The sequence below is a fragment of the Salmo salar genome, chromosome 23, assembly GCF_965601325.2.
Source record: "Salmo salar chromosome 23, fSalSal1, whole genome shotgun sequence".
Taxonomy (NCBI): domain Eukaryota; kingdom Metazoa; phylum Chordata; class Actinopteri; order Salmoniformes; family Salmonidae; genus Salmo; species Salmo salar.
Window position 1 is genome coordinate 9010001 of NC_138313.1, and position 27477 is coordinate 9037477.

General features: G+C 44.3%; 1 protein-coding gene across 1 annotated transcript in view; it reads right to left on the minus strand.

Annotated features, from left to right (window-relative positions):
* LOC106584025 (uncharacterized) overlaps window positions 1-21236 on the minus strand; it is a 100975-nt gene extending 79739 nt beyond the window's left edge. The window contains exon 1 of the mRNA XM_014168796.3: window positions 21022-21236. The gene's annotated coding sequence lies outside the window, so the exon portion shown is untranslated. The remainder of the gene's footprint in view (window positions 1-21021) is intronic.
* Window positions 21237-27477: the final 6241 nt, after the last annotated feature.

A 27477-nucleotide genomic window follows, 5' to 3' on the forward strand; every position in this document is an offset into this window, starting at 1 on the left:
GCTATTTAAAGACCTCCACCTTACCCAACAACCTAGGGAATTCGCATACCACCCCAACAGATCCACAGATGACGCAATCACCATTTCTCTGCACACTGCCCTCTCCAACCTGGACAAGAGAAATACCTATGTAAGAATGCTGTTCATCGACTGCAGCTCAGCCTTCAACACCATAGTTCTCTTCAAGCTCATCACTAAGCTCAGGGCCCTGGTTCTGAACCCCTCCATGTGCAACTGGGTCCTGGACTTCTTGACGGGCCAATCCCAAGTGGTGAAAGTAGGCAACAACACCCCCGCCACGCTGATCCTCAGCACGTGGGCCCCACAGGGGTGCGTGCTCAGCCCCCTCCTGTACTCTCTGTTCACCCGTGACTGGGTGGCCACGCACGTCTCCAACTTAATCAGTTTGCTGACGACACAACGGTGGTAGGCCTGCTTACCAACAATGACGAGACAGCCTACAGAGTAGAGGTGAGAGCTCTGGTGAAGTGGTGCCAGGAAAATAACCTCTCACTCAACTTCAACAAAACTAAGGAGCTGATAATGGACTAAAGGAGACAGCAGGGAGAGCACACCCCCATCCACATTGACGGGGAGTGGAGAGGGTCTAAAGCTTCAAGTTCTTTGGCGTGCACGTCACTGATGATCTGAAATGGTCCCTTAACACAGACAGTGTGGTGACAAAGGCGCAACAGTGCCTCTTCAACCTCAGGAGGCTGAAGAAATGTGGCTTGGCCCTGAAAGTCTACAGATGCACCATTGAGAGCATCCTGTCGGGCTGTATCTCCACCTGGTATGACAATTGCACCGTTCGCAATTGCAAGGCTGTCCAGAATGTGGTGTGGTCAGCCCAACGCATCATCGGGGGCATACTGCCTGCCCTCTAGGATATCTACAGCACCGGGAGTCACAGAAAGGCCAAGAAGATCATCAAGGATCACCCGACCTACGGCCTGCTAACCCCGCTACCATCTAGAAGGAGGAGACAGTACAGGTGCATCAAAGCTGGTACCAAGAGATTGATAAACAGCTTCTATCTCCAGGTCATCAGACTGTTAAACAGTAACCCCTAGCCAGCCCCGCCCAGTGCCCTGCCCTGAACCTTTGTCACTGTTACTAGCCGGCAACCACCCGGTACTACCCTGCACCTTAGAAACTGCTTTGCCCTTTGTACGCAGAGTCATTGAACAATGGTCAATTTGATAATGGTTAAATGTATATACTGTATTCTAGTCATGGTCTGTAAACACCTTTTCTATTCATATACTGTCCATACTGTCTATACCAGGGATTGGCAATTCCAGTTCTCGGGGGTCTAACTGGTGCCCCAGCTAACAGACCTGCCTCCAATAATCAACAAATCATGATCTTCAGTTTAGAATGCAATAAGTTTAAATCAACTGTGTTTGCGAGGGATGGGGAAAAAGTGTGACATCACTCCGACCCCCGAGGACTGGAGTTGCTCATCCCAGGTCTATACACTGTGTATATACAGTACCAGTCAAAAGTTTAGACACACCTACTCATTCCAGGGTTTTTCTTTGTTTTTTACTATTTTCTACATAGTAGAATAATAGTGAAGACATCAACACTATGAAATAACACCTATGGAATCATGTAGTAACCAGAAAAGTGTTAAAACAATCAAAATGTGTTTTATATTTGAGATTCTTCAAAGTAGCCACCCTTTGCCTTGATGACAGCTTTGCACACTCTTGGCATTCTCTCAACCAGCTTCATGAGGAATGATTTTCCAACAGTCTTGAAAGATTCCCACATATGCTGAACACTTGTTGGCTGCTTTTTCTTCACTCTGCAGTCCAACTCATCCCAAACCATCTCATTTAGGTTGAGGTCAGGTGATTGTGGAGGCCAGGTCATTCTGATATTTCTCGTTGTGATATTTCATAATTTCGTTTTTTTTTGTGTGCGTATATTATTTGTAGGTATTATTACTGCACTGTTGGAGCACGAAACACAAGCATTTCGCTGCAGCTGCAATAACATCTGCAAATCTGTGTACGCCACCAATAAACTTCGATGTAATTTGACGCACACACACACACACAAACACATACATCCATGTGACACACACATTTCAATTCCTGCTACCAGACTCTAATTTACTATTGCTAATACTGCACAATTTGCCCCCCAAACGACCTTTTTCTGATACATGTGTAAATATTGGACTATAAATTGAGCCTTCCTGTATTATACTTATGCTAAAAGTTTTTTCTATTCTACTGAGCCATTTACTTTAAGCTCATATTCTAATCTTTCTTATTTTTTTTATTGTTGATGCATTGTTGAGAAGGAACCTGCAAGTAAACATTTCATTGTACAGTGTATACCATGTATGTATGACTAATAACACTTTAAACTTGTGTGTGTGGTCTGGTCTGGTCTGGTCTACTCCCAAATGGACTCACTCTCCTTTTTCCATGGCTGTCTGTGCCTGTGTGTACACTACATCACTACATACAGTACATAGTATACCCACTGATTTACTGGCTATCCTCCATGCCTGGGCCCGGCTGGCTTGCCTTCACACAGAGAGAGAGAGGACCTGATATATGGCAGCCAAACACGGCCCCATCTATTGATCTACTGCCCAGCTTCAGCTTATCTACATTCTAGCAATCTGCTCCCTACGAACCGTTTGCAGTATCTTCGCAGAGTGGGAGAATTTGAAAGATGGAGCGACCTTAAATAGTTAAACAACACCAGTTTTTCTCTTTCATCTTCTCCCTTCCCTCTCCCCCTCTTTCTCTGCTCAAGTCCTACTCTCTCTCCTCTTCTCCGTCTCCTCTCACATCTCTCATTGGATTCTCAGAGGATTGGGAGGCGTATGTTTAGGCCCTCAGAACACAATTATCACCCAAAGCCACTGCAGAGGAAGCATGAGAGAAAGGGCAATAAACTCAAGTTTCCTCTATAGTTGCGGATGGGAGAGATAAAACTTTTATTAGTTAGCAAGTCATCAGATTAGAAATGCATGTGCACGGTTCTGTTGTCCTGAGAGAACAGCAGAAGTAGTGAAGAGGAGCATGTTATGTTTTACAGCTTTAATTACCCGAAGACATCAACACTATCACTCACTACAAGGACACTACAGGGGCCTCCACATAACCCTTTGACCTACTGTGATAGAGGAGAGGTGGGGGGGGGGGGGGGGGGGGGGACAGTGAGACAGAGAGACAAAGGAGGAGAGACAGAGGGAGAAGGAGTGATACCCAGAAGAATGACTGAATGAATCCCAAAACGACTGAATGTAAGAAAGTGGAAAACAAGCATAGACCCAGCCAAACTACTCAAACACACTATTGTCCTAAAAAGCCACAGTGGTAAATATAGCCTCTTCTACTCTCTCACATAGCTGTGGTCGACAGTTTCTCATAGGGGCGCAACTTTCACTGGAGACGGGGACATGTCCCCCCCCACATTCTGAAATTGTATTTATGTCCCTCCCAGTTTTATCATTGGAATGTGATACAAAACAAGGCTACAGTGTGCTTTAAGACCATGCAGACACCTCCGAGCAGTCGGGAAGGCTGTTTGGAGTGTTTATTGGACTGGATTTAGGACCACGCGGACACCACAGAGCGAGCTGACAGGCTGTGTGAAGGCAAAGCTTCTGGAAGGCTGGCTGGACCAGCACGGGAGAGTTGAGCAAAGTTCAGTGTACGCATTGCACTCTTTCACCGAGTTGTAAAAGGAACAGAAACTGGCTACTCTTTAGTTGATGGATGTAGCTGGCAAGGAAACTGCTGTTTAACTTAACAGAAAAAAAAGTGTGTTTATTCGCAGTGCTGAGCTGGTATTGTAACTGACATGTAATGTTAGCTAATGTTTCATCACCTCTCGACTGAGGTAAATTAATAAACTATGCTAGTGAGTAGTTACCACAACCAGGTCAGCTCTAGCCTCTAGTTATCTGTCAGGTAGCGATATAAGGTGGCCATTATTACTATCTAACAGCAGTTGTTTGTATGGACATGTTTTGTAGCCTTTGTTTTGTCATGTTTCAGAAGTAAATTAACTTGGCAAGCTTTCGCCAGTTGATGTACCGTTAGAGATAGAGAGCTGGCCAACAGTTGGCTTATATTAGCTATTATGTTTGCCTCAATCAAACTAGACCTGAATCAAACGATGAAACCATCGGTCAAACGATTGACGATTGATATTCTGATGTTTTTTCAGTGCAATGTGAGTTATATTAGTCAGTATGTCAATATCACGTTATTGGTCTGTCAGTTTCCCTAGCTAATTCACTACTTTTCACATACAGTAATACAGTAATAAACAGTAATAAACAGCTCTAACGTTTAAGGCTTCAGTGTCATGGTGCACAGTAGAGGTCTGCCCCCTGCCCCAACCGATTTCTTCATTCCGCTCCCGCCCACATCTGCTGGTTTTCAATCCGACTCCCACCCGGTACCGCAAGAACTGGTCCCATGAGATTCTCACATGGCCCTTACATTGTATTACTGGGCTATATCAATCAATATGCTGAATGTAGTTTGAAGAGAGCAGAGTTGGAGAAACTTGCAATTTCTCTTGAGCTATTTTTATAGCCTATCTTTTAGGAGTGGGAAGAATTTCAGATGGAGAAATATGGTGACCAATATTTTGGCCTATTTCTAGGTAATGTAGTAAACTATAGTCTAATCATAGGCATATTTAGGAAGTACATTTCCTTTCAAAGATAAGTGTCCCGTGCTTCTCTACATAGGCTATAGCCTACTCTATTTAACTGAGACCACATGCACACCTGATCTCACAGGTATGGCTACTGAACTGGAAACAGCAAGAATTATGACAGTGACACTTGCTACGTTTTGTATAGTCCTATAGGATATAGCCTACCTTTCAGGAGGATGATTTGCAGGCAGAGACAACTAAATGGGTAATCAATACTTATTGAAAAGAAAAAGGCACAACGCTCGCTCACCCTAGTAGCCTAACCTATGGTCACCATAGTAGCCTAACCTATGTTCACCATAGTAGCCTAACCTATGTTCACCATAGTAGCCTAACCTATGTTCACCCTAATAGCCTAACCTATGGTCACCATAGTAGCCTAACCTATGTTCACCCTAGTAGCCTAACCTATGTTCACCCTAGTAGCCTAACCTATGTTCACCCTAGTAGCCTAACCTATGTTCACCATAGTAGCCTAACCTATGTTCACCATAGTAGCCTAACCTATGTTCACCATAGTAGCCTAACCTATGTTCACCATAGTAGCCTAACCTATGTTCACCCTAGTAGCCTAAACTCTGTTCACCATAGTAGCCTAACCTATGTTCACCCTAGTAGCCTTATGGTCACCATAGTAGCCTAACCTATGTTCACCATAGTAGCCTAACCTATGTTCACCCTAGTAGCCTAACCTATGTTCACCATAGTAGCCTAACCTATGTTCACCATAGTAGCCTAACCTATGTTCACCCTAGTAGCCTAACCTATGTTCACCCTAGTAGCCTAACCTATGTTCACCCTAGTAGCCTAACCTATGTTCACCCTAGTAGCCTAACCTATGTTCACCCTAGTAGCCTAACCTATGTTCACCCTAGTAGCCTAACCTATGTTCACCATAGTAGCCTAACCTATGTTCACCATAGTAGCCTAACCTATGTTCACCATAGTAGCCTAACCTATGTTCACCATAGTAGCCTAACCTATGTTCACCCTAGTAGCCTAACCTATGGTCACCCTAGTAGCCTAACCTATGTTCACCCTAGTAGCCTTATGGTCACCATAGTAGCCTAACCTATGTTCACCATAGTAGCCTAACCTATGTTCACCATAGTAGCCTAACCTATGTTCACCATAGTAGCCCAACCTATGTTCACCATAGTAGCCTAACCTATGTTCACCATAGTAGCCTAACCTATGGTCACCATAGTAGCCTAACCTATGTTAACCCTAATAGCCTAACCTATGTTCACCCTAGTAGCCTAACCTATGTTCACCATAGTAGCCTAACCTATGTTCACCATAGTAGCCTAACCTATGTTCACCCTAGTAGCCTAACCTATGTTCACCCTAGTAGCCTAACCTATGTTCACCATAGTAGCCTAACCTATGTTCACCATAGTAGCCTAACCTATGTTCACCCTAGTAGCCTAACCTATGTTCACCCTAGTAGCCTAACCTATGTTCACCCTAGTAGCCTAACCTATGTTCACCCTAGTAGCCTAACCTATGTTCACCCTAATAGCCTAACCTATGGTCACCATAGTAGCCTAACCTATGTTCACCCTAGTAGCCTAACCTATGTTCACCATAGTAGCCTAACCTATGTTCACCCTAGTAGCGTAACCTATGTTCACCATTGTAGCCTAACCTATGTTTACCATAGTAGCCTAACCTATGTTCACCCTAATAGCCTAACCTATGGTCACCATAGTAGCCTAACCTATGTTCACCATAGTAGCCTAACCTATGTTCACCATAGTAGCCTAACCTATGTTCACCCTAGTAGCCGTATGTTCACCATAGTAGCCTAACCTATGTTCACCATAGTAGCCTAACCTATGTTCACCCTAGTAGCCTAACCTATGTTCACCATAGTAGCCCAACCTATGATCACCATAGTAGCCTAACCTATGTTCACCATAGTAGCCTAACCTATGTTCACCCTAGTAGCCTTATGTTCACCATAGTAGCCTAACCTATGGTCACCCTAGTAGCCTAACCTATGTTCACCATAGTAGCCTAACCTATGTTCACCCTAGTAGCCTAACCTATGTTCACCATAGTAGCCTAACCTATGTTCACCATAGTAGCCCAACCTATGGTCACCATAGTAGCCTAACCTATGTTCACCCTAGTAGCCTAACCTATGTTCACCATAGTAGCCTAACCTATGTTCACCCTAGTAGCCTAACCTATGTTCACCGTAGTAGCCTAACCTATGTTCACCCTAGTAGCCTAACCTATGTTCACCATAGTAGCCCAACCTATGTTCACCATAGTAGCCCAACCTATGTTCACCATAGTAGCCCAACCTATGTTCACCATAGTAGCCTAACCTATGTTCACCATAGTAGCCTAACCTATGTTCACCCTAGTAGCCTAACCTATGGTCACCATAGTAGCCCAACCTATGTTCACCATAGTAGCCCAACCTATGTTCACCATAGTAGCCCAACCTATGTTCACCATAGTAGCCCAACCTATGTTCACCCTAGTAGCCTAACCTATGTTCACCCTAGTAGCCTAACCTATGTTCACCCGAGTAGCCTAACCTATGGTCACCATAGTAGCCTAACCTATGTGTGCGTTGTGCCTTTTCCTTTTCAATCATGATAAAAATGTTTATTGAACTTAGACTCAAGTTGGTTGAGCGCCCTTCGCTTCTTTTCACTATCAATATTTATTTACAGACACTGTAGTAAACTACAGTCTAATCATATTTAAGTTAATTTCCTATTCATGTTAACTGCCACGTGATTCTCCGCCCATGTAGGCAGCCTACATTATTTCAATGAGACCACACATACTAGGCGCACTTGAACTCTCACGCTCAACTAGGAGAGGTAGGCTACTGAAGTTGAAGCAGCGAATTCTGTGTGTGAATAATGTGATCAAATGTGTGCTTTTAATACAACAGATAGGCGAACACACACAAAGCAGAAAGAGGACCGTTTCAAAATAATCTGTGGGACAACAACAATATTTTAATCTCAAATCGTCTGCCTGAATGCCTGCTCCGGCCTGCAGCATGAAAAATGGTGACTGCGCCGCAAAGATCTGTCGGGACCTGCAGGTCCTGCAGGCATCCCGTGGGAATGCAGCCTTCAAGTGCAGTCAGTACACAACAATATGCTCATCATATCTTAGCAGGATCCGATGGTGACATGGGTCCCAGCTGGGTCAAACAGCCGGGAAAGACTAGTCTACGGAGCTCAGGTGAATTTTGCAGTATATTAACAATATCAGTGAATGATCGAAAGTTCCATCTTGAATTGATGGGGGGCCCTACAGTAGCTACAGGACATCAGTCTGGGATCTGGAAATAATGATCATTTACATTTTTTAACCATTGATTATTTTCTTGGATAATATAATATATAAATGTACACTAAGGTAATTCTTTGTCTTGCCTAATTTTAGGAGGATCAGATGGTGACAGGGGTCTCAGCAGAGTCAGGCAGCCAGGGAAGACGAATCTGTGACGGAGGTGAGTTCATGCAGTGCAACGGATACCCTGGGAGTCGGAAAGCAAGTGCAGGTGGTGAGTTTAATAATAAATGGAACGTCGAGCAATAGAACAAACGCAAGTAGCGTATAGACATGAAACACATAAACAATACTGACTGGGAAAGAACCTAAGGTAGTGACAGATATAGGGGAGGTAATACGTGAGGTAATGGAGTCCAGGTGTGCCTGATGTTGACGTGCAGGTGCGCATAATGATTGATACCAGGTGTGCGTAATGATGGATCCCAGGACCAGTGGTTAGTGTACCGGCGACGTCTAACGCTTGAGGGGAGGACCGGGAGTAGACATGACATGCAGGTACAACACTTTATTCTCTCTGTCCAGCAAACACTGGACAAGCCATATGCTTTTTAAGGCAGTCTGACAAAACTCCAATGTTAATTTCCAAACTGTATCAAGGGTTGAGACACTCTTTTCCCGATGACACAAAACATGTAAAACAAAAATGTGACGAAGACCTAGGAGACGCTAATGATGATGATGAATATATACAGATATGTTAGAATGCCCAGTCATGTTCATATCATCTCAGACATAAATGACTGCAGTTTAAGACCATCCATAATATGTACTATATGCCAGTGAAACTGAATATCATGCACTCAGAAATGTTATTATTCTGCTAGAGGTATAAAGCACAAAAGTGGACATATTTGAATATGTTATGGTCTTGTGAAGGCTGGCTGAATTCTGGCAAAGATGATGTTCTTTTATCTCAGCATGTCTACAGATTCTCCTCTCCCTGTTTTTGTTTGCTTGGAAATGTTGATACTGGAGACTGTTATGAGAAGAAACTGTTTAACCTAGCATTTATAGTGGCTCATAAATGCATTTCCATTAATTGGAAGGTTGGTTATCCTCCCAGAATGTATGGAAGAAATGTCAAGTTATGTACAGTACCACTAGATTTGTTTTAAGATTAAGGGTATACTGTGTAACTTTCATATGCCTTATATGGAATACTGTACGACAAAAGGAGTCTGTATTGAAAACATGCCCACGCCAGGGGAGATATAGGCAATCCCTAGCTGCTGGGCTGCTCAGTCCTGGCCATGGGGTTCTGTACTTTTGTCACTCTGGGCATGGCCTAACACACCTGAAACCAATCATGAATGTTTCACTAAGATCCTAAAGCTGAATGGGTTGTGTTGGGTTGGGGAGCTACAGGGCCGTGGACCCCTAGGTGCAGGACGGAGCAATCCAGCTCTATTGTGTTCAAGTAAAAAGAGCTCTACAGTACTATACTGCTCAAAAAAATAAAGGGAACACTTAAACAACACATCCTAGATCTGAATGAAAGAAATAATCTTATTAAATACTTTTTTCTTTACATAGTTGAATGTGCTGACAACAAAATCACACAAAAAGAATCAATGGAAATCCAATTTATCAACCCATGGAGGTCTGGATTTGGAGTCACACTCAAAATTAAAGTGGAAAACCACACTACAGGCTGATCCAACTTTGATGTAATGTCCTTAAAACAAGTCAAAATGAGGCTCAGTAGTGTGTGTGGCCTCCACGTACCTGTATGACCTCCCTACAACGCCTGGGCATGCTCCTGATGAGGTGGCGGATGGTCTCCTGAGGGATCTCCTCCCAGACCTGGACTAAAGCATCCGCCAACTCCTGGACAGTCTGTGGTGCAATGTGGCATTGGTGGATGGAGCGAGACATGATGTCCCAGATGTGCTCAATTGGATTCAGGTCTGGGGAACGGGCGGGCCAGTCCATAGCATCAATGCCTTCCTCTTGCAGGAACTGCTGACACACTCCAGCCACATGAGGTCTAGCATTGTCTTGCATTAGGAGGAACCCAGGGCCAACCGCACCAGCATATGGTCTCACAAGGGGTCTGAGGATCTCCTCTCGGTACCTAATTTCAGTCAGGCTACCTCTGGCGAGCACATGGAGGGCTGTGTGGCCCCCCAAAGAAATGCCACCCTACACCATGACTGACCCACCGCCAAACCGGTCATGCTGGAGGATGTTGCAGGCAGCAGAACGTTCTCCACGGCGTCTCCAGACTCTGTCACGTCTGTCACGTGCTCAGTGTGAACCTGCTTTCATCTGTGAAGAGCACAGGGTGCCAGTGACGAATTTGCCAATCTTGGTGTTCTCTGGCAAATGCCAAACGTCCTGCACGGTGTTGGGCTGTAAGCACAACCCCCACCTGTGGACGTCGGGCCCTCATACCACCCTCATGGTGTCTGTTTCTGACCGTTTGAGCAGACACATGCACATTTGTGGCCTGCTGGAGGTCATTTTGCAGGGCTCTGGCAGTGCTTCTCCTGCTCGTCCTTGCCCAAAGGCGGAGGTAGCGGTCCTGCTGCTGGGTTGTTGCCCTCCTACGGCCTCCTCCACTTCTCCTGATGTACTGGCCTGTCTCCTGGTAGCGCCTCCATGCTCTGGACACTACGCTGACAGACACAGCAAACCTTCTTGCCACAGCTCGCATTGATGTGCCATCCTGGATGAGCTGCACTACCTGAGCCACTTGTGTGGGTTGTAGACTCCGTCTCATGCTACCACTAGAGTGAAAGCACCGCCAGCATTCAAAAGTGACCAAAACATCAGCCAGGAAGCATAGGAACTGAGAAGTGGCCTGTGGTCCCCACCTGCAGAACCACTCCTTTATTGGGGGTGTCTTGCTAATTGCCTATAATTTCCACCTGTTGTCTATTCCATTTGCACAACAGCATGTGAAATTTATTGTCAATCAGTGTTGCTTCCTAACTGGACAGTTTGATTTCACAGAAGTGTGATTGACTTGGAGTTACATTGTGTTGTTTAAGTGTTCCCTTTATTTTTTTGAGCAGTGTATTAGGCCTATGATATGATTTATATGGAGGGTGTACTGTTTCTGTGTGTTAATGTGTAGTTTTCATTCAATTTTTGTTTTCCAAACCTTTCCCTTGAGATATAAAAAAAAGATGGGAAGGAAGTTGTGTTGGGGAGAGAGTTGAGTTATTGACTAGACTGGTGGGGGTCGGGCGTGTAGGCGCCTCGGGTTGGCAACACAATATTGATTATTGAATTACCATGGACCTAGTGTCACGACTTCTGCCGAAGTCGATGCCCCTCCTTGTTCGGGTGGTGCTCGGCGGTCGACGTCACCGGTCTCCTAGCCATCATTGATCCATTTTTTCATTTTCCATTGGTTTTGTCTTGTCTTCCTACACACCTGGTTCCAATCCCATTCATTACATGTTGTGTATTTAACCCTCTGTTTCCCCACATGTCCTTGTCAGAGATTGTTTGTGTTATATGCTCGTGTTTTGTATTGGTGCGCGACGGGTTATTTTACCCATGTTTATTTATTTATGTACGTTGGTTTTTGTTTTATATTTATTAAACTACTCCATTTACCCCAAGTTGGTTTCTCCTGCGCCTGACTTCCCTGCCACCTACACACATGAATATGACACCTAGTTCCGTTTTATCAATCACTTAAACATATTTAATAATCTCTTACCTAGCTTAATGACTGTGGGCATTTTTGCTTACTTTTTGTTGTTCTAAACAGAGACTATAAGGGCCATATTAGATTGTGTAGGAAAATGTGCTTTAGATGCCCCCCAGGCAAGTTATGTCCCCCTCTGCAAATAGCACTGCTGGGTGATTTAAAAAGTCATAGTCAATCGATAAATAATATAATAATACTCTAAGCAACATTTTTTATTTTTTATTTACAATATGTAGAATCAATGAGAATAGAAAGGTTCAGAACTTTTGTAATACATCAGAGCACAGTTGAAAAATATGTGACAAATCAAAACTGGATGCTGTTCAGAGATAGGGAGGGGTTGAGTGGAGCTGAAAGATGGGACTAAAAACAAACAAAAGACAACTATTGTAAAATATACTGTGTCCGTTAGGGGAATATACAGTTGAAGTCGGAAGTTTACATACACTTAGGTTGGAATCATTAAAACTCAATTTTCAACCACTCCACAAATTTCTTGTTAAAAAACTAACAAAAATTTACTTTTAACAAGGCACACCTATTAATTGAAATGTATTCCAGGTGACTACTCATGAAGCTGGTTGAGAGAATGCCAAGAATGTGCAAAGCTGTCATGAAGGCAAAGAGTGACTACTTTGAGGAATCTGAAATATAAAATATATTTTGATTTGTTTAACACTTTTTTGGTTACTACATGTTTCCATATGTGTTATTTTGTAGATTTGATGTCTTCAATATTATTCTACAATGTAGAAAATAGTAAAAATAAAGAAAAACCCTTGAATGAGTAGCTGTGTCCAAACTTTTGACTGGTACTGTATATTTACAAATATATACAGTAACGTTCAAAAGTTTGAATGTTCAAAAGAGGGAATAAATCTGGCCTTCTTTCGACTAGTTGAGTATCTGGAGCATCAGGATTTGTGGGTTCGATTACAGGCTCAAAATGGCCAGAAACAAAGAACTTTCTTCTGAAACTCGTCAGTCTATTCTTGTTCTGAGAAATGAAGGCTATTCCATGCAAGAAATTGCCTAGAAACTGAAGATCTCGTACAACGCTGTGTACTACACCCTTCACAGAACAGCGCAAACTGGCTCTGACCAGAATAGAAAGAGGAGTGGGAGGCCCCAGGAAGACAAGTACATTAGAGTGCCTAGTTTGAGAAACAGACGCCTCACAAGTCCTCAACTGGCAGCTTCATTAAATAGTATCCGCAAAACACCAGTCTCAACGTCAACAGTGAAGAGGCGACTCTGCAACTCTGCCTAGAAGCACAGCATCCCAAAGAAAAAGCCATATCTCAGACTGGCCAATAAAGAGAAAAGATTAAGATGGGCAAGAAAACACATACACTGGACAGAAAAATTTGCTTTTCTTTCAAAAACAAGGACATTTCTAAGTGACCCCAAACTTTTGAACGGTAGTGTATATGGGGGATTAGGACTGATGCTGACAATTACATTGATGGGAGCCACAATCTATCTGCAATATTAAAGCTGATCTATCTTTTTTTCTAGTATTATGCCCCCCCCCCCCCCCCCCCTACTTCTAAAACCAAAGCTGCGCCCCTGGTTTCCCAGTCTCTCTCTTTGTCAGTCACTGGCCTGCAAGCAGTGCTTCTGGCAGCAGGTCTTTCCGGGGAGAGGAACACCTCAGCTCTGCACACTCCAGCCACCTGTCAGGGCAGACCCCAGGTACCAAGGGACTACAGTCGCACAGCCAAATACACACACACGTACACAGACACACACTGGACCCTTCAAACACAATACACACTTAACACTGTCCTAGTGGCTACAGCTGCAGGGAGTGGTCTCCTCCAGCTTCAACAGGAGATTCCAACAGGAAGTTGGTCTTGGAGGGTTCCACTAAGAAAATCGCAGTCCCATGGCCATTCCGCAGTCCTCTCACGGCTTGTTTTTTCCTGTCTGCTAATAGGAACCAATTATAGATCAGTATTAAGACTCTGGGGGCCAACTTTAAAGTGAGCTCATCCATTGTTCCTCAGTCCACTCTCTGAGAAATTTCCTCCCCAGGCAGGAAACAAAGGACAAGCAATCACCCGCATGCCCTCTTCCATTTGTCCGTCCCTCATTCCCCCCTGGAAATGCTATAACCCTTGCCAAACTATGGTGACCCTTGCCCAGCTGACATTTCCAACTCACACACCCACTGTCCACAAAGAATATATACAGTGCATTCGGAAATTATTCAGAACCCTTGACCCTTTTTCCACATTTTGCTTTGTTACAGCCTTATTTTAAAATTGATTCAATTGCTTTTTTTTCACCACCATTCTACACACAATACCCCATGGCGAAGAAAAACAGGTTCAGACATTTTTGCAAATTAAAAAAAAAAAAAAAAAAAGACATTTCACATTTACATAAGTAATCAGGCCCTTTACTCAGTTCTTTCTTGAATAACATTTGGCAGTGATTACAGCCTTCTTGGGTATGATGCTACAAGCTTGACACACCTGTATTTGGGGAGTTTCTCCCATTCCTCTCTGCAGATCCTCTCAAGCTCTGTCAGGTTGGATGGGGAGCGTCATTGCACAGCAATTTTCAGGTCAGGTTCAAGTCCAGGCTCTGGCCGGGCCACCCAAAGCCACTCCTGTGTTGTCTTGGCTGTGTGTTTAGGGTCGTTGTCCTGTTGGAAGGTGAACCTTTGCCCCAGTCTGAGGTCCTGAGTGCGTTAGAGCAGGTTTTCTTCAAGGATCTCTCTGTACTTTGCTCCCATTAACTTTCCCTCTATTCTGACTAGTCTCCCAGTCCCTGCCGCTGAAAAACATCCACACAGCATGATGCTTCCACCACCATGCTTTACCGTAGGGATGGTGCCAGGTTTCCTCCAGACGTGACGCTTGGCATTCAGTTCAAAGAGTTCAATCTTGATTTCATCAGACCAGAGAATCGTGTTTCTCATGGTCTGAGAGTCCTTTAGGTGCCTTTTGGCAAACTCCAAGTGGGCCATCGTGTGCCTTTTACTGAGGATTGGCTTCCGTCTGGCAACTCTACCATAAAGGCCTGATTGGTGGAGTGGTGCAGAGATGGGAGAACCTTCCAGAAGGACAACCATCTCCACAGAGGAACTTTGGAGCTCTGTCAGAGGGACCATCGGGTTCTTGGTCACCTCCCTGACCAAGGCCCTTCTCCTTTGATTACTCAGTTTGTACAGGCAGACAGCTCTAGGAAGAGTCTTGGTGGTTCCAAAATTCTTACATTTAAGAATGATGGAGGCCACTGTGTTATTGCTGCAGAAATGTTTTGGTATACTTCTCCAGATCTGTGCCTCAACACAATCCTGTCTCGGAGCTCTATGGACAATTCTTTCGACCTCATGGCTTTGTTTTTGCTCTGACATGCACTGTCAATTGTGGGACGTTATATAGACAGATGTGTGCCTTTCCAAATCATGTCCAATCAATTGAATTTGTCACAGGTTGAGTCTCATAGCAAGAGTCTGAATACTTATGTAAATAAGGAATTTCTGTTTTCTTTTTTAATACATTTGCACAAATTTCTAAAAAGCTGTTTTTGCTTTGTCATTATGGGGTATTGTATGTGGATTGATGATGAAAACATTCGATGTAATACATTTTAGAATAAGGTTGCATCGTAACAAAATTTGGAAAAAGTCAATGGGTCTGAATACTTTCCGAATGCACTGTACAGCTAAATCAAATCAAATCACATTTTATTTGTCATATGCGCCGAATACAACAAGCATAGACTTCACCGTGAAATGCTTACTTACAAGCCCTTAACCAACAGTGCTGTTCAAGAAGAAAATATTTATCAAGTAGACTAAAATAAAAAGTAATAATAAAAGTAACACAATAAGAATAACAACAATGAAGCTATATACAGGGGGCAACGGTACCGAGTCAGTGTGCTGGGGTACAGGCTAGTTGAGGTAATCTGAACATGTAGGTGGGAGAGAAATGTAAATGTAAATTGTCCGGTGGTGATTTTATGAATTGTTCAGCAGTCTTATGGCTTGGGGGTAGAAGCTGTTGAGGAGCCTTTTGGTCCTAGACTTGGCGCTCCTGTACCGCTTGCCGTGCGATAGCAGAGAAAACAGTCTATAACTTGGGGTCCTGGAGTCTCTGACAATTTTATGACATCGCCTATTATATATAGGTCCTGGATGTCAGGAAGCTTGGCCCCATTCACACTACCCTCTGTAGCGCCTTACGGTCAGATGCCGAGCAGTTGCCATACCAGGCGGTGATGCAACCGGTCAGGATGCTCTTGATGGTGCAGCTGTAGAAACTTTTGAGGATCTGGGGACCCATGCCAAATCTTTTCAGTCTCCTGAGAGGGAAATATACTGGAACAAGAGCTCTGTGTTGCTATTGTTGCTCCAGTAACAATGTTGGGCTGCTAATCTCTATTATGAAAGTATAGTGCACACTGCAAGGCAAGCCAGTGACAATGTAGCCTTGCAATGCTATACTACATTGGTAGAGTACAGTCCACTGCGAGGCAGGGCTAAAATCCCTCTAGCAGATGTGTCTGGGGTGAGTGCCTCAGAGCAGAGCAGAGCATGGAAAGTATGATTCCCAGACTTACTATGAAGGAATATAGTAGAGGACAGCTAGAACCATGAGCTCAGCCGGACAACAGCCCTGATGGAGCACAACCCCACTGCCTCCAACAATGACAGGAGGAACATAGCGTGCCATCAGGAATTAGGACCAAGTCAAGTCATGTGGTCAGGAAAACTCCAGGCCCGAAGGTGGTCACAGTTAGATACATGGTCAGTAAAAACTTTGGGCCTTATCGGGAGAACACCAGCACAATAACATGATACAAAGCCGCAACAACAGCTAAGGACATCTATATGAAGTCGTACTATCCCATTATTAACTATCCCAAGGCATTTTTTCTTAGTTATGATCTGTACTCTCTCTGAAATTCATGGGAGGCTTTTTCTCTGCCTCCCTCCCTGCCTGTCTGCTTGCCTTGATGACTGACGCCCAGGGGTTTTGGGCTGCTTGACTCCCCGAAGCGAGACAAGCAGGCATTAAGAGGCATTAAATCTCCTTAGCCCTACTGGAGCTAGTAAGTGAAAGGAGAGAAGATTGGCTTTTTTCTAATCATCCTGTGAAGATAAACCAATTTGAAATCCCTACACACACACACACACACACACACACACACACACACACACACACACACACACACACACACACAAACACACACACACACACACACACACACACACACACACACACCATGCTACAGGTTGATATAAGTCTCAGTGGGAGCTACAGAAATATTCAGCGGGAGCCAGAGTCTGGAGGATTTGAACCATCTGGAGGTGTTAGGCTCCTGGCCAACAGTGATAGGGCACACACTGGCAACCATGCACCTCCACAAGTCCAGGTGTGTGTAAGCTAGGAATGTTATAGGACAAACACAAGCACCATGTATATGAAGCTTCCCACCAAGGGTGCTGTAAAATAAAATGAGGCCCATGCTATCTGTCCACTAATACAGGGCTATTAAAGGCCCAGTGCACTACTAATTTATGACTATTTATTTTCCTGTATTTGATTTACTGTTGATATGTAATAAACACAATTGTAATGCGGAAAGACGCAGACAGATCCCAGTAGGCACAGACATTCAACATCTAGTTTTGACTTACATGTGGTTGTATTGTCAACTAATGTGAATTGAAAGTGAAATCAACAAAAGAATTCACCATGCCATTGGGATTTATGTTAAAAGTTGGGTGAAAAAAAATACGCAATGCCCTTACGTTGATGAATTTTTGCAAATCCAATCAGTTTTCCATATTGATTCAACGTCACCCCTTGGATTTTTTTTTAACTGAAAATGAATGAAGTAGTTTTCACTTGTTAGTCTACAATGATCTGTTTTAACTATGTACTGATGTTCCTACGTTGACCTGTTTAACTGCCAGCATCAGATGTCTGCCAGTGTTGAATGTTATGGTTAAAGATTTGACTCCAGACTGGATTCGAGGACACTGATCATGTATCTGTGACACTGTGATTCTGTAACAGCTGTAATTGTGGCTTCCTACAAGCCTCTCGTGCTGGTATTTACAGAACCTTCGGTGCTGTGTGATTAATATACTGGATCAGGGCCTTCTCATTTTCTTGGCTTCTGTGCTGGAGGTGTCTCCCTGTTGCAACTTGTAATTAAACCAAAATGATTTTGATTGATTGTTATCAACGACTGCTCTCCTTTTTGTCAACCTGGAAATTCCTGTTACAAGCATTGAGTTCTACTAACAGAGCTTTCCTGTCGGTGAACACACAAAGAAAAACATTAACACAGACACACACACTGGTAAACTACAATAAAAACCATACACACACAAACAAACAGAAATGCGAAACGCATTCTATATACAGTGGCGAGAAAATGTATGTGAACCCTTTGGAATTACCTGGATTTCTGCATAAATTTGATCTGATCTTCATCTAAGTCACAATAATAGACAAACATAGTGTGCTTAAACTAATAACACAAAAATTAGAGTATTTTTTCGTCTATATTGAATACATCATTTAAACATTCACAGTGTAGGTTGGGAAAAGTATGTGAATCCCTAGGCTAATGACTTCTCCAAAAGCTAATTGGAGTCAGGAGTCAGCTAACTTGGAGTCCAATCAATGAGACGAGATTGGAGATGTTGGTTAGAGCTGCCTTGCCCTATAAAAACCCTCGCAAAATTTGAGTTTGCTATTCACAAGAAGCATTGCCTGATGTGAACCATGCCTCGATCAAAAGAGATCCCAGAAGACCTAAGATTAAGAATTGTTGACTTGCATGAAGCTGGAAAGGGTTACAAAAGTATCTCTAAAAGCCTTGATGTTCATCAGTCCATGGTAAGACAAATTGTCTATAAATGGAGAAAGTTCAGCACTGTTGCTACTCTCACTAGGATTGGCCGTCCTGCAAAGATGACTGCAAGAGCACTGCACAGAAGAATCCTAGAGTGTCAGCTAAAGACTTACAGAAGTGTCTGGAATATGCTAATATTTCTGTTTACAAGTCAACGATGCGTAAAACACTAAACAAGAATGGTGTTCATGGGAGGGCACCACAGAAGAATCCACTGCTGTCCAAAAAAAACATTGCTGCACGTCTAAAGTTTGCAAAAGTGCACCTGGATGTCCCACAGTGCTACTGGCAAAATATTCTGTGGACAGATGAAACTACAGTTGAGTTGTTTGGGAAGGAACACACAGCACACCAACATCAAAACCTCATCTCAACTGTAAAGTATGGTGGAGGAAGCATCATGGTTTGGGGCTGCTTTGCTGCCTCAGGGCCTGGACAGCTTGCTGTCATTGACGGGAAAATGAATTTCCAAGTTTATCAATACATTCTGCAGGAGAATGTTAGGCTATCTGTCCGCCAATTAAAGCTCAACAGAAGTTGGGTGATGCTTCAGGACAATGACCCAAAACACAGAAGTAAATCGACAACAGAATAGCTTCAACAGAAGAAAATATGCCTTCTGGAGTGGCCCAGTCAGAGTCCTGACCTCAACTCAATTGAGATGCTGTGGCATGACCTCAAGAGAGCAATTCACGCCAGACATCCCAAGAATATTGCTGAACTGACACAGTTTTGTAAAGAGAAATGGTCAAAAATTCCTCTTGACCATTGTGCAGGTCTGATCCGCAACTACAGAAAACGTTTGGATGAGGTTATTGCTGCCAAAGGAGGGTCAACCAGTTATTAAATCCACTGGTTCACATACAGTACTTTTCCACCCTGCACTATGAATATTTACACGGTGTGTTCAATAAAGACATGAAACGTATAAAAAATAATTGTTTATGTGTTATTAGTTAAAGCAGACTGTGTTTGTCTATTGTTGTGACCTAGATGAAGATCAGATCAAATTTTATGACCAATTTATGCAGAAATCCAGGTATTTCCAAAGGGTTCACATACTTTTTCTTACCACTGTACACATAAACCAAAACAACCTTACATACAAAGATAAATAGACCTACAGACACAAACACATGCGAACACACGGACCAAAATAGCCACATACACAGAAACAACAACAGTAGGGCAATTCCACAGTAACAGAGTGATGCTGAGATTTTTCACTTTAAAATGTATGTCAAACAAAAACTCAGCATCATTCTGCCATTTGCTGCTCCACTCCGCAAGCCCCCTGCTCCAGGCAGGCTCAACAGAGCAGAGGAAGAGGTGCAGAGAAGTAGCTAGGCAGAGGTAGAGAGGCAGCCCATGCCGAGAGCTGATAAAATGTAAACGCTTTGCCTTGAATGTTCCTTGCCTGAGAAGATGACAATGGACGATGCATTCACTCACTCACAAACTCACTAACCAGACAGGAGGCAAGAGCATTGCTGTGTGAATAAATGCAGGTTATAAAAGAGTAGCCAAGCAAAGGATGCACTCAAGATAAAGCCCAGTCTAGTGCAATTCTCTCCTCTCTCTCTCTCTCTCTCTCTCTCTCTCTCTCTCTCTCTCTCTCTCTCTCTCTCTCTCTCTCTCTCTCTCTCTCTCTCTCTCTCTCTCTCTCTCTCTCTCTCTCTCTCTCTCTTTCTCTTTCTCTTTCTCCATCTCTTTCCCTCACGTTCTCTCTTTCCATTCATCTTCACCTACCTCTCTCCTTTTCTCTCTCCCTCCCTCTCTCTCTCCCCCCATCTCTCTTTCCCTCTCCCACTCCATCCCCATTGCCCTGTATGGCTACCTGTGTGACTGTGTCAGGCTGGTTGGCTGAGAGAAGTGTCAGCTGTAAGACATTAGCCAGCCCAGCAGGACTGTAAACTAAAACATAGCACGGCCAACCGCCAACTGGGATAGAATATGGAATACAACGACGGTAAAAATCGACCATGAAGACAGACCATACTAGTTACACTGCGTGCACTCTATCTCTCGCTGTGTGTGTGTGTGTGTGTGTGTGTGTGTGTGTGTGTGTGTGTGTGTGTGTGTGTGTGTGTGTGTGTGTGTGTGTGGCGGCATCCTATTACCACATACAGAAAGTCTGAAAACCCCAAAGAACAGAGGAGAGAATAAAACATGATATCAGAGAAAAAGGAAGAAAGGAGAGTGGGGGGGACCAGAGAGAGAAACAATGCGAGGAGAAAAGAAGAAGAGAGGAATGAGGTGACTGTACAGCACTTTGATATATCAGCTGATGTAAGAAGGGCTATATAAATACATTTGATTTGATTTGACTGAGATAGTAGCAGTTAAGGAACCAGACCGAGACCAGCAGAAGAGAGGAAAGAAGAGGGGTGGGAGAAGGAGATGAATGAAGCGAGGAATCTCTCCTATATTCTTACCTCCAAGGCAGGTTCTTATTTTCCCAGCTGTCCGCTTCAGAAGTGTTGATGGGAACTCAAGTCCAAGTCCAGCACATTGCGTCAGTCAGTCTCTCCTCTCCCTGTGTGTGTGTCTCCCTGTGCCTTTCTCTCACGCTTACCTGTAGCATCTGGAGCAGAGGCACAGGAATGATTGAATTGAATGTAGAGAGGACTGAACGTACGGGATGGGAAAGTACTTCACAACACCAGCACTGCTGCGCTGACGGGGTCAGATTAGCTTGTGTGGACACACCCACTTCCTCAGCGCCGGTCCAATGAGAGTGCTGAGGGTCTGATCACACACACACACACACACACACACACACACACACACACACACACACACACACACACACACACACACACACACACACACACACACACACACACACAGCTGTGTGTCTGTCAGATACAGACTTCAGCTGGACTGAAAAGAGCCAGTGTGGCGTGGCTGCTTTAAGACTGAATGGGAAACTAAACCCACTGACGAAAAAGCAAAACAACAAGGGGGATTTAAAAAGCAGGACAGCTTGACCCTGTAGCCTACATGGCTCCTACTGTTTGTGAGGGTATGATTGAGCACTCACTGTAGCATGTGTGTGTGTCTGATTGGGGGGGGGGGGGGGGGTAATGCTAAGCCCCACTGCCCCCTGTAATTAGAAAAACAGTGCTGGGGGTTTCATTTCGGCGGCTTCAGAACATACTCGTCATTCTTGGAGTGCACTACCCTATCGTTCTATCGCTCTATCCCTCTCTCCCTGTCTCTGCATGCATTTCCCCTAATGATGCTACCCTAGGGAGCCATGTCGGAGCTCTGAGCTGCTATACCACCCACCCACCCACCTACGCAGACCTGACCTGGAATCAGCAAGCAGGCTATAGCTCCTTCAATAGCATACATAGCCTACCATCAGACTAGGTTTACAACAATAGAATTATAATAAATAGAATAATTATAGTTTTATTGTATACAACATCATGCCTTATATTAAATACTCATATCGTGGGGAATTATTGCACAACAGTGTCAAAATCACGTGCTATCTGGGCCAGTAAGTGAAAAGATTACTGGTTTGAATCCCTGAGACGACTAGGTGAAAAATCTGGCAATGTGCCCTTGAGCAAAGCACTTAACCCGAATTGCTCCTGTAAGACACTTTGGATAAGAGCGTCTGATAAATGACTGAAATACCTAATGTAATATTTGTTTGAACTTATCCAGGAATGTTTTATGTAGGCTAGCCTACAGGAGCAAAGGATAAATAATCGAGCATTAATAATCGAATCAATCAGGTTACGTACCGGAGCCTGGGTCCACAGTATGTGTGTGCGCTATGGTGCATCACCTCACTCCGTATCGCTCAGCTCAGCCTCGACCAGAATGGATTCTTCAAGAAGAACACAGCTCAGCTCCATCGAAACGTCGGATTGCTGACCAAGCAAGGAACCACAGCAACAGCTCTAATTCCCTGCATGCATTATCGGCTCCATATTGACAAATGCACTGGCTCGGTGGTCCATGTATATCTTGGCTAGATGATATCCTACATTAAACAAGATGGATAATCGTTTGGGTCCTGGCTGCTTATTTAGATATTATCGGTTCGTTTGACTGAATCAATAATTTGCCTTAAATGCAGTAGTATAGTATATTTTTCTAATTCTCTCTCATTGAGAATCTGCACTAATCAACATATGCTTCTCTTTGTACATTTGAATATAATATTATACTACCTTTTAATGCAGTGGGTTAAATCAGGTTCACACACAGTGTTTCTTGGTAGTCTTAAACAAATGTACTTTGAAACAAAAGTATACACCTCACACACATGGTCCTGGGCTTAAACAAAAGAAGACACCTGTACCATGTCAGATATAGAATTGAAATGTATTCCATTTTGAGTTTGCATCCCAATATTACACGTTATATACATCACAGAAGACTGAAATATAACTAAACCGTTTGACATAGCAATTAAGAAATGTAAAAAAATATTAATAACATTCCACCCAGGAGGCAACTAGGTCATTTGACTGCAGGAAAAGGGCTACTGGGGCAATCCACAGTGAAACAATAACAAAGGGTTCTTCCCGCCCCTGTTTCGGATAAAAGCTCAGGGATGGGTGTGGAGAAATGTTACCACTCTCAAATCCATGGAGGTATTGATACAAAGGTATGGACGCAAGAGGTATGGATGCAAGGACTGACCCTCCAAGATATCAAAAGGATAGTTTTAACCATGTTTTGAGGCTGTAGGACCACAGTGTTTAGTTAATTACATTTACTTTGGTTCCAAACATTGGAGTAAAACAAACTTATATTTTGGGTTCTAATGGGGTACAGTTAAGCTAAGATCCATTTGTAAGATATATTTTTCAACAATCAATGTGTAGGCCTACATATCGTTCATCGCAACAGAGACGTGAGTAGCTTTGTCTGAAACTTGCTCTCAAGCTGCAGAGGTCAAACAAATTCTCCAGCTGACCTACAAGGGACCAGAGATCAAGAGTAAGGACAAGGCAGGGTGGGCAACTACGGGAAAACAGTCAACATAATATATATATATATATATATATATATATATATATATATATATATATATATATATATATATATATATATATTTTATTATTATTATTTAGCAGATGTTCTTATTCAGAGCCTCTTACAGGAGTAATTAGAGTTAACTGCCTTGTTCAAGGGCACATCGACAGATTTTTGATGTAGTCAGCTCGGGGATTCGAAACAGCAACCTTTCGGTTACTGGCCCAACGCTCTTAAGCGCTAGCCTACCATTAGTCCAAAAAGTTGCGTTTTGCACCTAAAACTAGAGTTTCTATTGGACAAATTCAGGTAGGTCCCTCACCGTTTCGTTTAATTTGCTTCCGTTTAAGAAAAGTTTTGAAACAGAATCTGCGTAGTGAATACACACCAGATATAACACCGAATGTTACAGAAAAAGTCCAATACCGTCATTAGCTGGGCTTTTAAACGGACACCGGATGGGGTAGTTGTTCAGATTGAAATGTTTTTGTTTATCTTTCGTATGCTGCACTGCAATTCAGTTTTCTTTATTGTAAACCGTCAAAGTGCTCCATTGTGGAACATGTATTTGTGTAAATAAAACTTACCCATTTATGAGTCCAAAAATCGATGTAGCCAACTGCAGATTGCCCTTTACTGAAATAAATGGAGAAAAAAAAATGTGTCTGGAAAAAAATATATACTTCTCTCAACTTGCGTTACCCACTCCAGTCAGCAGATGGCGATATGCATCTTTCCGGCGATGCTTCCAGCGTGACATATAATCCAGTGGACAACCACCCATCGTGACACAACAACAACTTGGCTGCAGTTCAAACATGTTCATTTTTACCCCCTCAGCCCTCGCGCTAGCCATTTTCCCTAAGGGGAATCCCCACCAAAACCGGATGCAGTTTGATTGCCATCTTAAGTGGAGGTCCAATTCACAAACAAAGGTTACGTATGTAACCACGGTTATGTGAGCTATTGGATCACTCCAATATGGTATCCTTACGCGCGGCAGGATACATTCCGAGTAAGAATTTCAGATTAGCCCCGTGTATCGGGTCGTGCTGTGGCTGACCCGCTTAAATAGCTGCCGCTGCACTACTTCCACCTCATGTCTCTTTGGAGGCGCCGTAGATCACAGACAAAGAGGATTGATAGTGATCCAATAGCTCACATAACTGTGGTTACATACGTAACCTTCGTTATGTAACACTATATTGGATCATTCCAGATTCATCGTTGAACTAGATAAGGGCCAGTTAGTGAGCAAAGTCCCGTAGGACTGAGCTCAGGGCAGTCATAGCTGCTATGTCCCTCCGTCCCCACTCAGGGTAGCGGAAGCCACACCCAGCACAGCCGTTCCGACCTCAGCGGCGGGGGCAACAATGACCCGATAGTACCTAGAAAAAGGTGGTAAACAATGCCCAACTGGCCATTGAGGGGAACTCCTTGGAGAAGTGCCTACAATATAGCTACTCCTCTAGTAGAATGCGCCTCTACAGCAGACGGCAGAGACCGGCTTGCCAGCCGATATGCTGTAGTAATAGTGTCCACAATCCAATGTGAGAGTCTTTGTATCGATAGGCTCTGGCCCAGAACTCTCTCACCATAGCAAACAAATAGCCGATCAGACTGTCGTATTGCCTCTGTCTGTTTAATGTAAGTGTCCAAGGCCCTAACCGGGCGCAGCACACCTGGGGAAAGAAAACACCCAGCTGCAGAATGAGCATGTAAGGGCCGGTTCACATGTCTGTCAAACAGGACCTATGGCAAGAATGAGGGGTTAAGACCTTAGTCTGGACACTCCTCTCATCTGGACCCATTTGGAAAAACATTCAGTGCTCACTGAAAAAGCATGAAGTTCACTCACCCTCTTAGTGGAGGTAATAGCCAACAGGAATGCCACCTTTGTGGATAGGTGCTTCAAAGTCATCGACACTGGGAGCTTGAGGGCAGCTTAGCAAGCGCTCACAGCACCAGGTAAACGTTCCAGTATGGCACCCAGCGGACCATTGCAGCACACAGACATCGAACTGCCTTCATAAATTTGGAGAGCAATGGGCAGCCAGCCATGGGTCCATCTTGGCCTTCATCATGGCATGTCGAGATAGGGGCTAAATACACTCTCATTGTGGATGCCACTCGACCCGCACCCACCACCTGTAATATGACTCATTGGTGGAAGAAACCATGGCACTCTGCAACGTGTTCACCACATTGTCCTGAAGGCCATCACTGGTCCACTAATGCCTCTCAGAGGCCAAGCATGAAGCTGGAGGCAGTGCGGGTCCAGACAACAGAAGGCTGAATCATGTTGGTATTGGCCAGCATGGAGCAATCAAGAGCAGCTGGTGGCCAATCATAATGACCCTGTCTAGCATAGATGTGATCAGGGGAAATGGTGGGAAAACGTAAAGAGTTGTTGCTGGGCACGTCGTGAGCAAGGGCATCCAGACTCGTAAGGGTCCGACATCATGAACCAGTGATGAGTGTTCTCCTGAAATGCAAACAGGTTCATTTGTGCTCTCCCGAACCTGTCCCAAAGCTGTAACACCACCTGAGGGTGTAGACTTCAGTCACCCCCCCGGCGGGCCATCTCTAGAGAGCATGTCCACTGCATTGTTCAGGACCCCGGGGATATGTGCTGCTTGCAGAGATACCAAGCGGGTCTGGGCCCTAGGCAAGAGCTCCTGAGCCATTGGATCAGGAAATGCAGTAGTTCTCTGCGGTGGAGTCTGATCAGGCTCACCCCCTTTAACAGGAAGGAGCGGGATAGCCACTTCGATAAGGTCCTCAAACATGCAGTCATGACCAACAGTTGATTGTGTCTGTGTTGTTTGGGGTGTCAGCCATGGAGGTTGAACCAGTAGCCTGATGGAGAATGCCCAGCTGAACCAACAGTGAAGCCACCGTCAGTAGGCCGAGTAACTGTTGGCACTTTAACACCGACATGGCTCGTCCGAGCCGGAAACAGTTGAGGTAGGATAGGATTTTGTTACTCTCACCTGAGGGAGACATGACCTCATGAGGGTAGAGTCTATGGACATCCCGAAGTAGATCACCTTCCGTGAGGGGGTCAGGTGACTCTTCTCCTTGTTTAGGGTGAGGCCCAGAACTCAAATGTGGTTCAAGATGGTCCTCGTGTCCATTGTGGCCTGTTCCCTGGATGGGGCAGACTAACCAATCGTACAGGTAAGACAGTTACTCCTCCAGCAGAATGTTCCACCACAGTAAAGGCAAAGGACGGCGGGCCAGCCGAAATGCTGCAGTAACAGTATCCACAATGCAATGTGAGAGTCTGGTCGGATAGGCTAGGGCCCAGAACTCTCTCACCATAGTAAACGAACAATGATAAAGCTTTCGTATTGCCTGCGTCTGTGAAAAGTAAGTGTCCATTGCCCTAGCCGGGCACAACACACTGGGGGAAGCCCCTAGTTCACCCGCAACAGCGAGAGGGGCGTATGTGGACAACTGTAATGGCCGGTTAACGTGTGTGTCAGACAGAACCCTTGGCCAGAATGAGGGGTTAGGATGTAGGTTGACACTCCTTCATCTGAACTCATTCGGAAAACACTCCTTCAACCAGGGCTTCAACACTAGAAGACCCTGAGACATTTGTGGCGCCAAACCTATAACGGTGGCTGGCATTGGAATTGGAGTTCGTAGCCTCCCATCACTATATCCAGTGCTCACGGGGACTCCACTTGCTTCTCTCATTTTGGCCTTTGGGCCTGTGAGAAGCTGCCAATGCCAGCGGCAAGCACCTCAGGATGACTGGAGAGTGCCATCCTTCTTAGATGCAATCCACTGCCTGTGGGCAAGGACACCTCGCATTTCTCAAGGTGAAAAGCCCTACTGGAAATGGTAGTTTCTCTCTGTGGGAAGAAGAGATGGGTAGTGTT